The following is a 12662-nucleotide window of genomic DNA, read 5'->3' as shown; positions in this document are numbered from 1 at the left end:
TATTTTTTTTAGATATGGTACAACTGTACATGTATATTAAGCTGTCATCTATTATTTGGCAAAGAAAAAATTCCTACATTTTAGTTTTAGAATATTACCATTTTTTATATCTTTATATAGAGCTCTTCTTTTATAGGAGATCGAAATAGTCTGAAAATGGCTGCCACCCCCAGCCTCGTTAAAGGTTCTCTCCCTTATTTACCCTAATAAACTTTTTTTTCAATTATAAGTATAGCATACATGAGTAGATTCAAACTTTGCACTTAATTATTCAAGCATTGAGACAGTTCTACCATCTGTGGATTCAATGGTAGTTGAGGGCGCATAGTTCTTTTTCTCAGCTCTGTTGTAAGCTTCTAATTCGGCCAATGGTATAGCTCAATTAAGATGTTTAGAACGCGCCTGCTTTATGCAGATGCGCATTTCCGAGTCGACCAATGCGTCCACACATTGGTCTTTACAGAGCGTTTCCCGAATCTCAGCTGTTGCACTGGGGTAGGCTAAGTCGACAAGTCAGTGAATAGCCTGTTCTTACTCCGGAAGAGATTTTCCAGCTCTTTGGCGCGCTCACACATCTGCACTCTGTATAGCTCCTTTTGACTCGGGGGTGCAAATCTGTCTTCAAGGGCTTTAACAAGTGTTTGATTATCGGGCTTTCTCCATTTGGCATGTTACCTAACACTCCTCCCTGTGCACTTCCCCGAAGAGAAACTGTTAAATACAATCCTTTCTGATGATATTTCCATCCACGTATTTCCGCACATGCCTCGAAATGCGCATGATAATCCAACCAAGGTCCACTGTCATCATACGTTGCTGGCTTTATCATTTGCCTTTGCGCTGGAAACTCTGCTAGCGCGTCTTCTCCCCTATGAGGACTTGCAAAATCTAACTATGGATCCCCTTCTTGTTATCCCAGGAAGAAGAGAATCGTCTTGATCATCTCTGTAAAGTCCTTTGACTGCTGCAATTCTCCGCAGATGCGAGATTCGCCAACACCCGAGTCTCTTACTTTGTCTTTTACACGCAGGGTCACTAGAGTCGACGACTTTAAACTTCTATTCCTGATACTTTCCTCCTTCAGCTCCGCAGGCCTTTCCTCTATAAGATATCTTTGTCTACGTCTTCCTGGCACAGCTCTCTCAAGGTATCCCACCACTGCTACCAAATTTTATGTAACGTGCAAGGAAGGTCACTGCCTGTGAACCCCCGCAGGGTTGTATCCGCAATAAAAACCGGATAGCATTGAGATGCTGCAAATATGTACAATGCGCAGTCTTTATCACTTGGTACAGCGTAAATAAGGTGTTTACTGCTAACAAACAAGTGACACTGGCAGGGAAGTCCACACACCAGCGCACTTCCACAAGAGACAAGCTGGGATGATTGCACACTTGCCCTTGTACAGTGACAAGCAGGGATGACCACACACTTGACATTAATACGGTTCTCGCCCAGAGACACTGGCAGGGATGTCCCCAAACCAATGCTCTACCTCAAGTTGTAGGCAGGGATGTCCACACACCAATGCTCTACCTCAAGATGTAGGCAGGGATGTCCACACACCAATGCTCTACCTCAAGATGTAGGCAGGGATGTCCACACACCAATGCTCTACCTCAAAATGTAGGCAAGGATGTCCACACACCTGATGTTGCGCAGCAACGAGCAGGGAGGTCCACACACTTGCTTCTATTAGATGCCAGTTACAAAGCAGGGATGATCACACAATGTGTCAATCAATAAGCAGGGATGACCACACACTGTGTTAATCAATAAGCAGGGATGACCACACACTTACTGCTTATCCCAATACAGTAAAAGCAGGGAAGTCCGCACACTTACATGCACTCTCACTAGTTTGTTGAGTTTTACCTCAAGAACCGATCCTCGTGAACATCGCAAGCTGTAAACAACCCTTTTATCTCAAGTATCATCTTTATTACACATTGATTATTTATTTACAAACTAATTAAAACACTTATTAAGCTTCCAATCAACCAATCTTTAGTAACCCAACTAAAGTAACATACAATTATTATAATTTACAGCTTTAAATCAAATTCAACTCTAATTAAGTATTTATTTTTGATGTATATTATAAGTAATTTAAAAAACAAACAAGAAGGGTGATAACTTTCGCTATAATAAACATATAGGAATTAGCTTTCCGTTTCAGTAGTGTTTGTATAATTTGCTTTATATTGCTAAAAATTGACAGTTTCATATATAATCCTATAGTAAATGTACCTGTATTTTTAGACGGCCTCTTAAAATACATGGACGGTAGATTTGCCCCTTTGCATGTACACTGAAGTTAAATGTTATTTATTTATGCTATAAAAATGAAGAGTTCCGCTATTGTTGTTTTCACACAATAAAACTTTAGTCGCCCTCCTTAAAGCCGTAATTAGACAAATATAAAATATGAAAAGGTTACTTATGTAAATACAAATGTATAAAATAAATGTTTCATTTAAAAACATCTATCGGGCTAAAATAAGGGTTGACAGGAGATCAAATACACCATAGAGCCCTTCAGGCTTCATAGAATTTGATCTCGTGACCAACCCCTATTCATATCCCGATAAATGTTCAAAAATATACTTTATTTCTTAAATATTTTTTAAAATGTTCTTTTAATACAAAAGACATTGCTTCTTATAATATAAGAAGACATAGATAACATGTTACAGAATACTTAACTTGCATATGTTGTTCCCCACCTATAAGCAAGAGTCTTTTTTATGATCCTCCTGTATTGCAATGTCGACATTGAACATAATCAAAAAGTTTTGGTGCATATGGATGACTTTTGTGGGACTTTCACTTATCTTTTTTTTTAGTTTATATTATATGTGACATCACTGTTTTAGTGAAAGTTTTATTTTAACTAAATTCTTTCTCAGATTGTGCAAACTTAGCTACTAGATTAAATTACAATTGAATATTAATATTGCACAATATCATTAAAATCTTAATTAAACTAGCCTAAACTCTTAACTAGCCTGGATTGTAACTGATAAAGTAAATCTTTAACAGAAAATAAATAGACGTATTCATGTAAGATTTTTGACTTTTTCATTATGTTCAATGTCAACATTGCAATACAGGAAGATCATGAAAATTGAAAATTTACTTATTTATTCTTGATAATATTCACTGCATTTTGTTCAAAAGTTATTATCCGAGACTGAAATAAATACAATTCAAATCAACACATATTAGTTTAATATCGTTTAACTACGGCAAAAAGACACATTCTTAGCTCATAAGCATGAATCCTTCCACACGGGTGTCTGTGGGTGAGGATTCCTCTCTTTTAGACCCCAACCGTGTCTGTGTATTGAACATGCAGAACCCGTGCAGCTTTTTTAAAAACCGTACGGATTCTCTGTCTTAGCCGTGCCCGTGCCGTGCCTATTCCGCCGCCAACGGGTAATTTTTTACACGTAAATTTTAATTCGTTCCTGCACCATTTATTAGAAGTACAGCTGTAGATACTATAAAGAGAAATTTAGTAAATTTTTACGTTCTTCCGTGACTCCATTTTTGCCTTTCTATATCTTTATTAACATTTATAAACAAGAAGATTTTTTTCCAATTTTTTTCTATTTATTCGATTTTCTTGTGGAAAAAAATGTATGTTTACCCGAATTTAGATATGAAATGACGTTAGATAAAGCTTTTTGAGTGACCCTCGTATATATATACGATAATTCATAAAATGATGTTCATTTTCTTCCCTATTGATATCACACATGGTACAAGATGTATCAGACTCCTTAAAAATTTGCTTAATAGTTGCCCTATTGCAACCCACTGACTAAAATGACTCAACTCAAACCTCGTTTTTAAGATCCAACGCAAATATTTCCTTTGTATTCCTGAAAATATATTTCAATAATTCAGCATTGGTCTTGAAAGTTCACTTCAATATAAATCTGTATGTATCTGACCTAAAGGGCAAGGCATTTTCTTTATCTAAAAAAGTGATTTCCGTTCCGATCAATGACATAAAACTTACAAATAGCAGTTTATCTTTTAAAAATCTTCATTTCAGTGCGTAGAGGTAATGAGCACTCTTTCATTGATATTCTGAGTTTGTTATACCAAATGTAAACTTTGATATTTTGTTGACTTCTCATTGTACATAATATTCATTTCTTCTGTCTCTGAAACTTTATTCGTTATGTTTAGTCTATTTATTTTACAACACAATAAAACATGCCATTAATGTGTATAGCTTATATAGGCCTAGATTAAATCTAAGGGAGTACAGTTACCGATATAATGTAGCACTACTGCTTCAAAATTTAGATCTTTGAAAATTGACTCAATGTTTCTAAATTCTTAGGAATAAATTCAGCAGAAATTCATTGCAGCTCAATACTGTTGATAAAAACTATAGCGATTAATGTGTTAATAGCAAAAGCATTGTTTTGCTAGACAGTTGAAAGTGTTCTTTACTGACCTTTATCTGACAAAGAATCTAAAAAGGAATTTTTCTTTCATAAATTAATCTTTTTGAAATACATTTTTTTCGTATTTTGGCTCTCTTTATACATTCTTTGGCTTAAATAACAGGTTGACAAAAAAGTGGGACGTGTGAATCTTAGCTAAAAAAAATTCACGCAGAATGCTAACAATAAAAGGAGACATGGTATCATTACATACTGACTTACTTTTAATATTTATATAGTTTGTTGCATCACAATCTACTATACAAGATTTAAAAAAAAAATAGCATATAAGTTCGATAGGAGTGACACAAGAGGCTCATAGACTACATCGCTAACCTGAGCACATTGGCGAGTTAAGAAACACAATTCCGCTCAGTATTGAAAAGTGTACTTGTGGGAGTGGGATTTCAATTTTTATTACTTTAGTATGTCACTATATCAATAAAGCATACAAATATAACTTTACCATTCTTTAAAAGAAAACTTTTAAGGATTTTTCCAAAATATTACTGATTTTTTTCTTGCCCAATTTATAGTCCTGCTGGACATGTTATTACAGGTTATATAAATATAGTGCGTAATGGAGACCTTAGATCACTTATTTTAAAAGGGCATAAATACAGGGAACCCCGCTCCTTCAACTGGCGTGGCATTTCATAAATATTAAATATTGTGTTGAAAATTACGCCAGACGATGGGCCAGATATGAAAAAGAAGACATTGACACCTTGTTAGAATGGATTAAATGTATCAGATCCATGTTAAAGTCACGTATTAAAAGATTGAAGGACAAAATCAAAGCCACCTATCCTTCTGTGTTCAATGAACCAGAAATGAAAAAAGAATTAGAGATATTATCACTGCGTACTGGTTCCTGCCGACAAAGCAGGTAACAAAATTGTTTTCGTTTCTAAGGCTCGTTATATAAATTGCATTCTAGAAGAACTTGGATTTAATTCTACAAGTGATAATCCTACAAATACTCAAACTTCTCTTTCAAAGGAATACAGTCTTCAAAATCATCTGTCAGGTTTCAATTCTTTTAATATTCCACAGAACCAAAATGATTTTGAGCTACCTTATACATATTGGATTCCGAAACTTTATAAGAATCCTTGCGATCAAATATACATTGCAGGTTCCAGTAAATGTTCAACCAAGCCTCTTGCGTTACTTTTCAATAAGATATTGACAGTAGTAAAAGAAAAACTTCAAGAGTACTGTGCAACTATATATTCACGAAGTGGTGTGAATCAGATATGGATGTTTAAAAATTCTTATAATAACTTTTGGACGATTTGAAATCACAAGACTTTGCAAAAATCAACAGCTTAAAAATTTATGACTTTTACACTTTATACACAACAATTCCCCACGACAAATTAAAATCCAGGCTTTTCAATATTATTGACAGCTGCTTCTTCAATAAAAATGGAACTCGTAAATTATCTTACCTCGTCTTTGTTCATTTACAAAATTATTTTGATAAAACAGGTTCTGATTGCACAAATACGAGGCCGTTCAAAAATTATGCGGACTGTGCTATTGTCTACTCTTGCAGACGTCATAAATTTATAAGATTTCACAGAAATATGTATCTTAAAGATTCCAAAAAAATTTGGTTAAAATTTCTGTATTTCAAAAACATTCTACTAAAATGTTCGGTATATTGATATTGATGATGAAAAGGTACGGAGCATGATGGAAAAAATCTAAAGCAAAAGCATGCGGAATCCAATATTTGACTACTATGTTACTATCATTTGCGATATTTTTCAACAGTTCTCTCAAATATATTTTTAAATAATTCTGCTATTATGTATTTAGATTTCCGTCGTGATATATAAAGTATTAACAGAAATATAGTAATTTTTCTTTGATGCGATTCCCTTGAAAACGACTGTGAATATGACGTTTCCTGAACTGACAGCGCATCACACTTTTGTTAAATTATGTGTAATACTCGGGATATCACTAAAATAGATCGAAAATATGCATATTAATAAAATATGTAGTAAACTAAGGTATTTGTGACATTCGTCCACAAAAAGTAAATTGCAATTTTAAACCGTAAGACCTCTGTAAAAAGGCTGTACGGAAGGACTGGAAGAAGATTTATGACAAAAACTTCATCCGGACTGTAAAGAACGTGATTGAGAGTCACCAATATCACACTATACTCATAAATACCAGCGATATTGATTTTAAAACAAAAAAATGAATATTCTCTACTTGTTTAATACATATTAAGCTTGACAACAAATGGTGTTTGGATGTTGAGAAGATAAGGTAACTCAAACTGTACAGGTACTCAGGGGAAAGTTATTTAGAAAATGAGAGATCAATCACATATTTTCAAATAATGACTATAAAGTCAAATATTTTGCTGCTCCGTGACTTAATGATATGTCCTGTAAAAACACCCAAAATTGATACCAATTAACAACATTTTGATATGAAATTTTCAGGGCCATATAAGTAAATATTCTTTTATAATATGTGTGACATTTTGCCCGATTATGTCGTCAAATATTTTTTTCTGTGCAACAAGTCTGCGTAATTTTTGAATGACCCTCGTAAGTACTCTGAAGTTGACATCAAGGAGATGCTTGACTTTCTTATTGACAATATCTATGTGGTTTTTGGAGACCGGGTATTCCAACAATCTATTAGAATTCTTATTTGTACAAATTTCGCTCCGTTGCTTGCAGACTTATTTTTATATTCCTACGAAGCAGAATTTATGCAAAATCTTGTGCGTGAAAAGAAGAAAAAAACTTGCTTTGGCCTTCAACTCGACATTTAGATATATCGACGACATATTGTCAATTAATAATGATATCGATACGATATATCCTGGTAATTTTGAGATAAAAGATACCACAGAGTCCGACACTTCTGCTTCTTACTTGGATATTTTACTTGAAAAGACACCAATGGTAATCTAACAACCAAACTATATGATATACGTGATGACTTTCACTTTTCTATCGTCAACTTCCCTTACTTTTGCAGATATATAACTTCATCACCTGCATACGAAGTATATATATCTCAGTGGATTCGATACGCAAGAGCATGCTCTATGTATGAGCAATTTTTTAAACGAGGTAAATTATTGACAAGCATATTGATGAAACAAGAATATCAAAAGTCTCGTTTAAAGTCATCATTTCGTAAATTCTATCGTCGATACAATGACCTTGTCAGCAAATACAATTTATCATTGAGTCAAATGCTGACTTCTTAGTAAATACAAAACTTAACTATGACATCATGCAAAATATACGTCGTAAAATAATTATTTAAAATACCACAAAACGAGGTGATTTGCTAATTTAACCTGTAAGAAATCATCAAGTTACATCAAATCTTACTACAGCATGCTGTTTTGTCGTGAGTGAAATCCCACATAACAAGTTATTAACAAGTCACTGATCGCAATCCACTTGTCAATTTGACGTCATTTTGAAAAATGATGTAGATTGTGTGCAGTGAGAGTCAGATCATTTACTATTTTCACAGCGAAAAATATATTCTATAACTATATCAAATAATATTTATAGAATTCTATAGGCAATTAACTTGGATTCAATGTCTTCTTCACGATATTATTAATATATTTTCTGTGTATTGCATATTCAATTTACACTGTGGTATATTTTAATGTACAATGTAAACACATATGAGGGTTACATGGGGTCTTAATAAATCGATCTTTTGCAAGGGAATACACTCAGTGGATCATCGTAAGCTATTCAAATGCAACTTTAGAAATATTAATTAAGATATATGAAACGTGCTGGATCCTGATGAAATCTTAGTGATACTTTAATTAAATCAATATTTCATGCCGCAGACCATAATTTATATAGGATCGTAGCACTATCCAAAAACTACAATGCATGTTGAAAATATTTATACATTAAACTTGAAATTTTAACTTGCCCTAGCACTAGTGCAGTTGATAGGCAACATCAATACTGCGAGTAAAAGTGCAAAAATCAAGTGACTGTCGCAGGCCGTGACAAATCTTTATTTAAAATCTAATCATCCTCAATATAATGTTATGAACTATAATGACAATTATTTAAATATTGAACTAAAGATAAATGCTATCCCGATTATGAGTACATTTTTGATTACAAAATAGTGTCCATATTTCTACTGTGCACCTTAACTGCGTACAAATTTATAAAAATAAGTCATGATATGAATAAAATTTAATATACTCTAACTAAGGATGTTTCCAGAGAGTCCGACACTTCTGCTTCATTCTTGGATATTTTACTTGAAAAAGACACTAATGGTAATCTAACAACCAAGCTATATGATAAACGTGATGACTTTCACTTTTCTATCGTCAACTTCCCTTACTTATGCAGCAATATACCTTCATCACCTGCATACAGAGTATTTATATCTCAGTTGATTCGATATGCAAGAGCATGCTCTACGTATGAACAATTTCTTAAACGAGGTAAATTATTGACAAGCAAGTTGATGAAACAAGAATATCAATTGTCTCGTTTGAAGTCATCATTTCGTAAATTCTATCGTCGATACAAAGACCTTGTCAGCAAATACAATTTATCATTGAATGAAATGCTGACTGACGTTTTTCATACCAATTGTTAGTCCATTATCTATACACTGAATTGACCACGGATTTTTTTCCGTTATATCCTGATTTTGACAACGAGCACATGGGGGGTGTGACCGGTCAGCAGGGGATGCTTACTCCTCCATGGCACCTGATCCCACCTCTGATGTTTCGGGGGTCCGTGTTTGCTCTGCTCTTATTTTGTAGATTTGTTTAATGGACGTTGAGATTGAATACTGTTCGTTATTTCCATATCCTTCTTCCATATTATTTTCACCAATCACTGCTTTGTTGTTCTTAAAGAGAAGATTTTGAGTATATTATTTCCTACGTATTCCTTTGTAAAACTTTGATCAGTCATTTTAGCCAACCAGATTTTTGGGATTATGATTTGAACAAACATGAATATACACGACCGTAGGATTCCTTTACAATAAGTTTCATTTTTCCTGGTCCAGTGGTTCTGGAGAAGAAACTTTTTAAAGACTTATGTTATATACTCCTAAGTAAAACTTGAAGAAGCATTGTGTCCCCATCCTATTCCCGGGGGTCATTATTTGAACAACGCAGTTACGATAAGGCTGTCGTCAAGAGGCTTAGAAGGCTTTGAAAATATACATTTGATTTTGAGCTAGATATCAATTTCAATATGTAATCCTTGTTTGAAATTGGAGTCAACTTGAGTTAATATTGAAAATAAGGTTTTATCTTAAAGCATTTTTTGTGATGTCAAATGATTGTGTTGATCATGTGACAGAGATTTATGATATTTCCATTTTTTACACATAAAACGCTTCGAAACAAGTGCAAAACAAAAATATTATGCAAAGTTTTGTTTCAAAGATAAAGTTTAATTTTTACTTTTTTAGAATATAATTTACGAAAATTATATTCAACTTACCAACATAAGAATTTTTTTTTCTACTCTTTATCGCGATTAATACTAAAATGGAGAAACTACGCTCAATCCTTCAGCAAAATTCAGTGAGTGGACATTCTTTTCTTGTAGATTCACACAAAATATCATTAATTTGTCTTTGTTTATAACTTATGCCAGTCCAATATAAACAGGATTCATAAATTCTAACTCTGTCTTCGGACATGTAAAGGGAACGTTTTTTTGAATATGTGCATATCGGACAAGCAAAAGGAATAGGGATATTCAAATCTACTCTACCTGAGGATGCTTTCACATGAGTTTTGTATTTCCTGACCCGGTGGTTCTGTAGAAAAAGATTTTTAAAGGTTTTTCCTATTTCTTATTTAAACATTTGTTCACCCAGTGTCGTCACGGCCTTACTCTGAGACTCTTAATTTGAACAATCCTAAATCTAAAACTCCTGAGGATGCTTCAATCAGTTTCCTATAAAAATGATAATCTTGGATTTGTTCTCCAGATTATTTTTAAGATATTTTAGTATATGGTAAAACTCGGATACAACGAAGTCACTGGGACCTATATAAATAACTAAATAACTTCGCTATATCCGTAATTTGTGCTTTATATCCATATTAGAAATTGATCAGATTTGTATAGCTGTAGATCGAAGATTCGCTATATCCGTCAATTTGCAATATCCATGTTCGTACTAAACGAGATTTGATATACCTTAATAAAATAATAATAATTTGAATACCTTTATTTCTACGGGGCTTTTCGTCTGTCATCTGTAATGGAATTACACAGTGGCACTCTTGCCCAACTTTTAGGCCAGCCTTTTCAAAGTTTCCGTTATTCACATACATAGAGAAACCATGGTATTCATTTTAAATACTAAAACAAAATTGCATTTCCTTGTCTAAGAAACAAATAACTGGTACATTTCTGAAGGAGTGATTTAAGGATAAAAACACTTGATCATAGTCCAGTGCGCTTGTGCGAATGCAGCCGCCATTTTTCAAAAGTCAGATTTCAACCTGGTGTATATTATTAAACGTTATAAAATTCATATTTGTTAAAGCATAATGGCTAAAATTTGAGGAAATAAAGTTCATGAAACAGAATTAAGAATTTTTCTTTCCTTCGAAAAAATACAGAGTAGTAAATAGTTTTCCGTCGGATTTTAAATATATAATACTAATTTCAAATAGCAACTATAGGGTATTGCGCCGCCTTACCAACCTAAACAATGAAATGTGTCATTAAGATTGGGTTAATGTAAATAATTACTCCATATTTGTCCATAAGTTTATAAGTTAATGATAATTTGATATATGTGTGGTGTTTCATAAATACATGACATTGGGTTCCTACAAAACGCTTGACTACAAAATTTTGGTACAACCCTCGTACTGAATGGATCGTTTTCAAGATAATTTTTTAAAGTTTCAGTAACTTTCCTTTATCTTATTGATAGACCTTGCTGAAGCTGAAAATGTCAATTTAAATTCAATATATTTCTAATGAGAGGATAAAAACTTAGGATTTTTTATAAACCTTCTTTTAATAATGCGCATTCCATTCGCAAACAATCTTAATTGACATACTGAGTAACCTGTTTTTAGAGTCCTAAAATATTGATATTCAAATGACGTCACTGCATAATAAATCTGTCTTATATCTACTGCGATTTTTCAAGATTTCACCAAATGAGAATGTGTGGTAAAATTTGTTAAAATTAGCCAGGTGGTTCTAGATAAGATGAAAATGTGAAAAGTTTACAAACGACGACAACGATGACGACAACAATGACAGACAACGGACAGGTTTTGATCAGAAAAGCTTACTTGAGCTTCCTGCTCTGGTGAGCTTAGAATGTTAAAACACGTTTTGCAATCATATTTGAATAAAGAAAATTATGCTGATATACCCTTGATAATGTGCATTCCATTCGCAAACTGCGTTTGAATATGATCATCTTAATTTACATAACCTGTTTTTAGGGTCCTAAATATTGACGTCACTGCATAATAAATCTGTCCTATATATACTGCGACAATTGTTTATAGCAAATAATTCCGCTCCGAAGAATCCAATTGTGTTTGAACCAAAAGGGCAGAAAAAGTCAAGTCTGCAATAATGAAGATCTCTATTCATTCTACAACCGACAGAAGAACAGATACAATTGCTGTTTCAGAGGTGGGTACTTTGCTCAAAAATGTTAGTTCTATAGATTGATAATGTTTAAATATCACAATTTCTGGTAAATATTCATATTATAGAAAATATTTTATATAATATATTTCCCACGATCTTCACAACAACGGAATATAAATTGAATATATATAGAAGATAATGAAATGAAATACAGTGGCTGCACCGTTATTGTTGACAAACCAATCGTGTAGAATTTTTCGTGTATCGTGTGTGATTGTTCGTTTAACGTGCGAGATCGTGCGTGTATCAGACTCAATCGTTTGCAGTTTTAATCGTGAAAATTTGAATAAATTCTGTGCTGCGGTAAAAAAGAAATCGATTAAAATAAAAAAAAACTGCAACCATCGAGAGTCGGGCGTCGGGAAGACTAGATTTACCGCTTGCTGTCAAATAATGCGACCTATACTATTGTAATAAGCTGGATATAGATGTTTAACAGATTTTTTCTCTGATTGTCATTCTTGATTACGGCTTATAGTGGTATTAAAAAAATCAATTT

The sequence above is a fragment of the Saccostrea cucullata genome, unplaced genomic scaffold (assembly GCF_032062105.1).
Source record: "Saccostrea cucullata isolate Sc308-1 unplaced genomic scaffold, CSIRO_AGI_Scuc_v1 ctg3205, whole genome shotgun sequence".
Taxonomy (NCBI): Eukaryota; Metazoa; Mollusca; class Bivalvia; order Ostreida; family Ostreidae; genus Saccostrea; species Saccostrea cuccullata.
The sequence above is the reverse complement of the archived record's forward strand: the minus strand, read 5'-3'. Positions refer to the sequence as shown.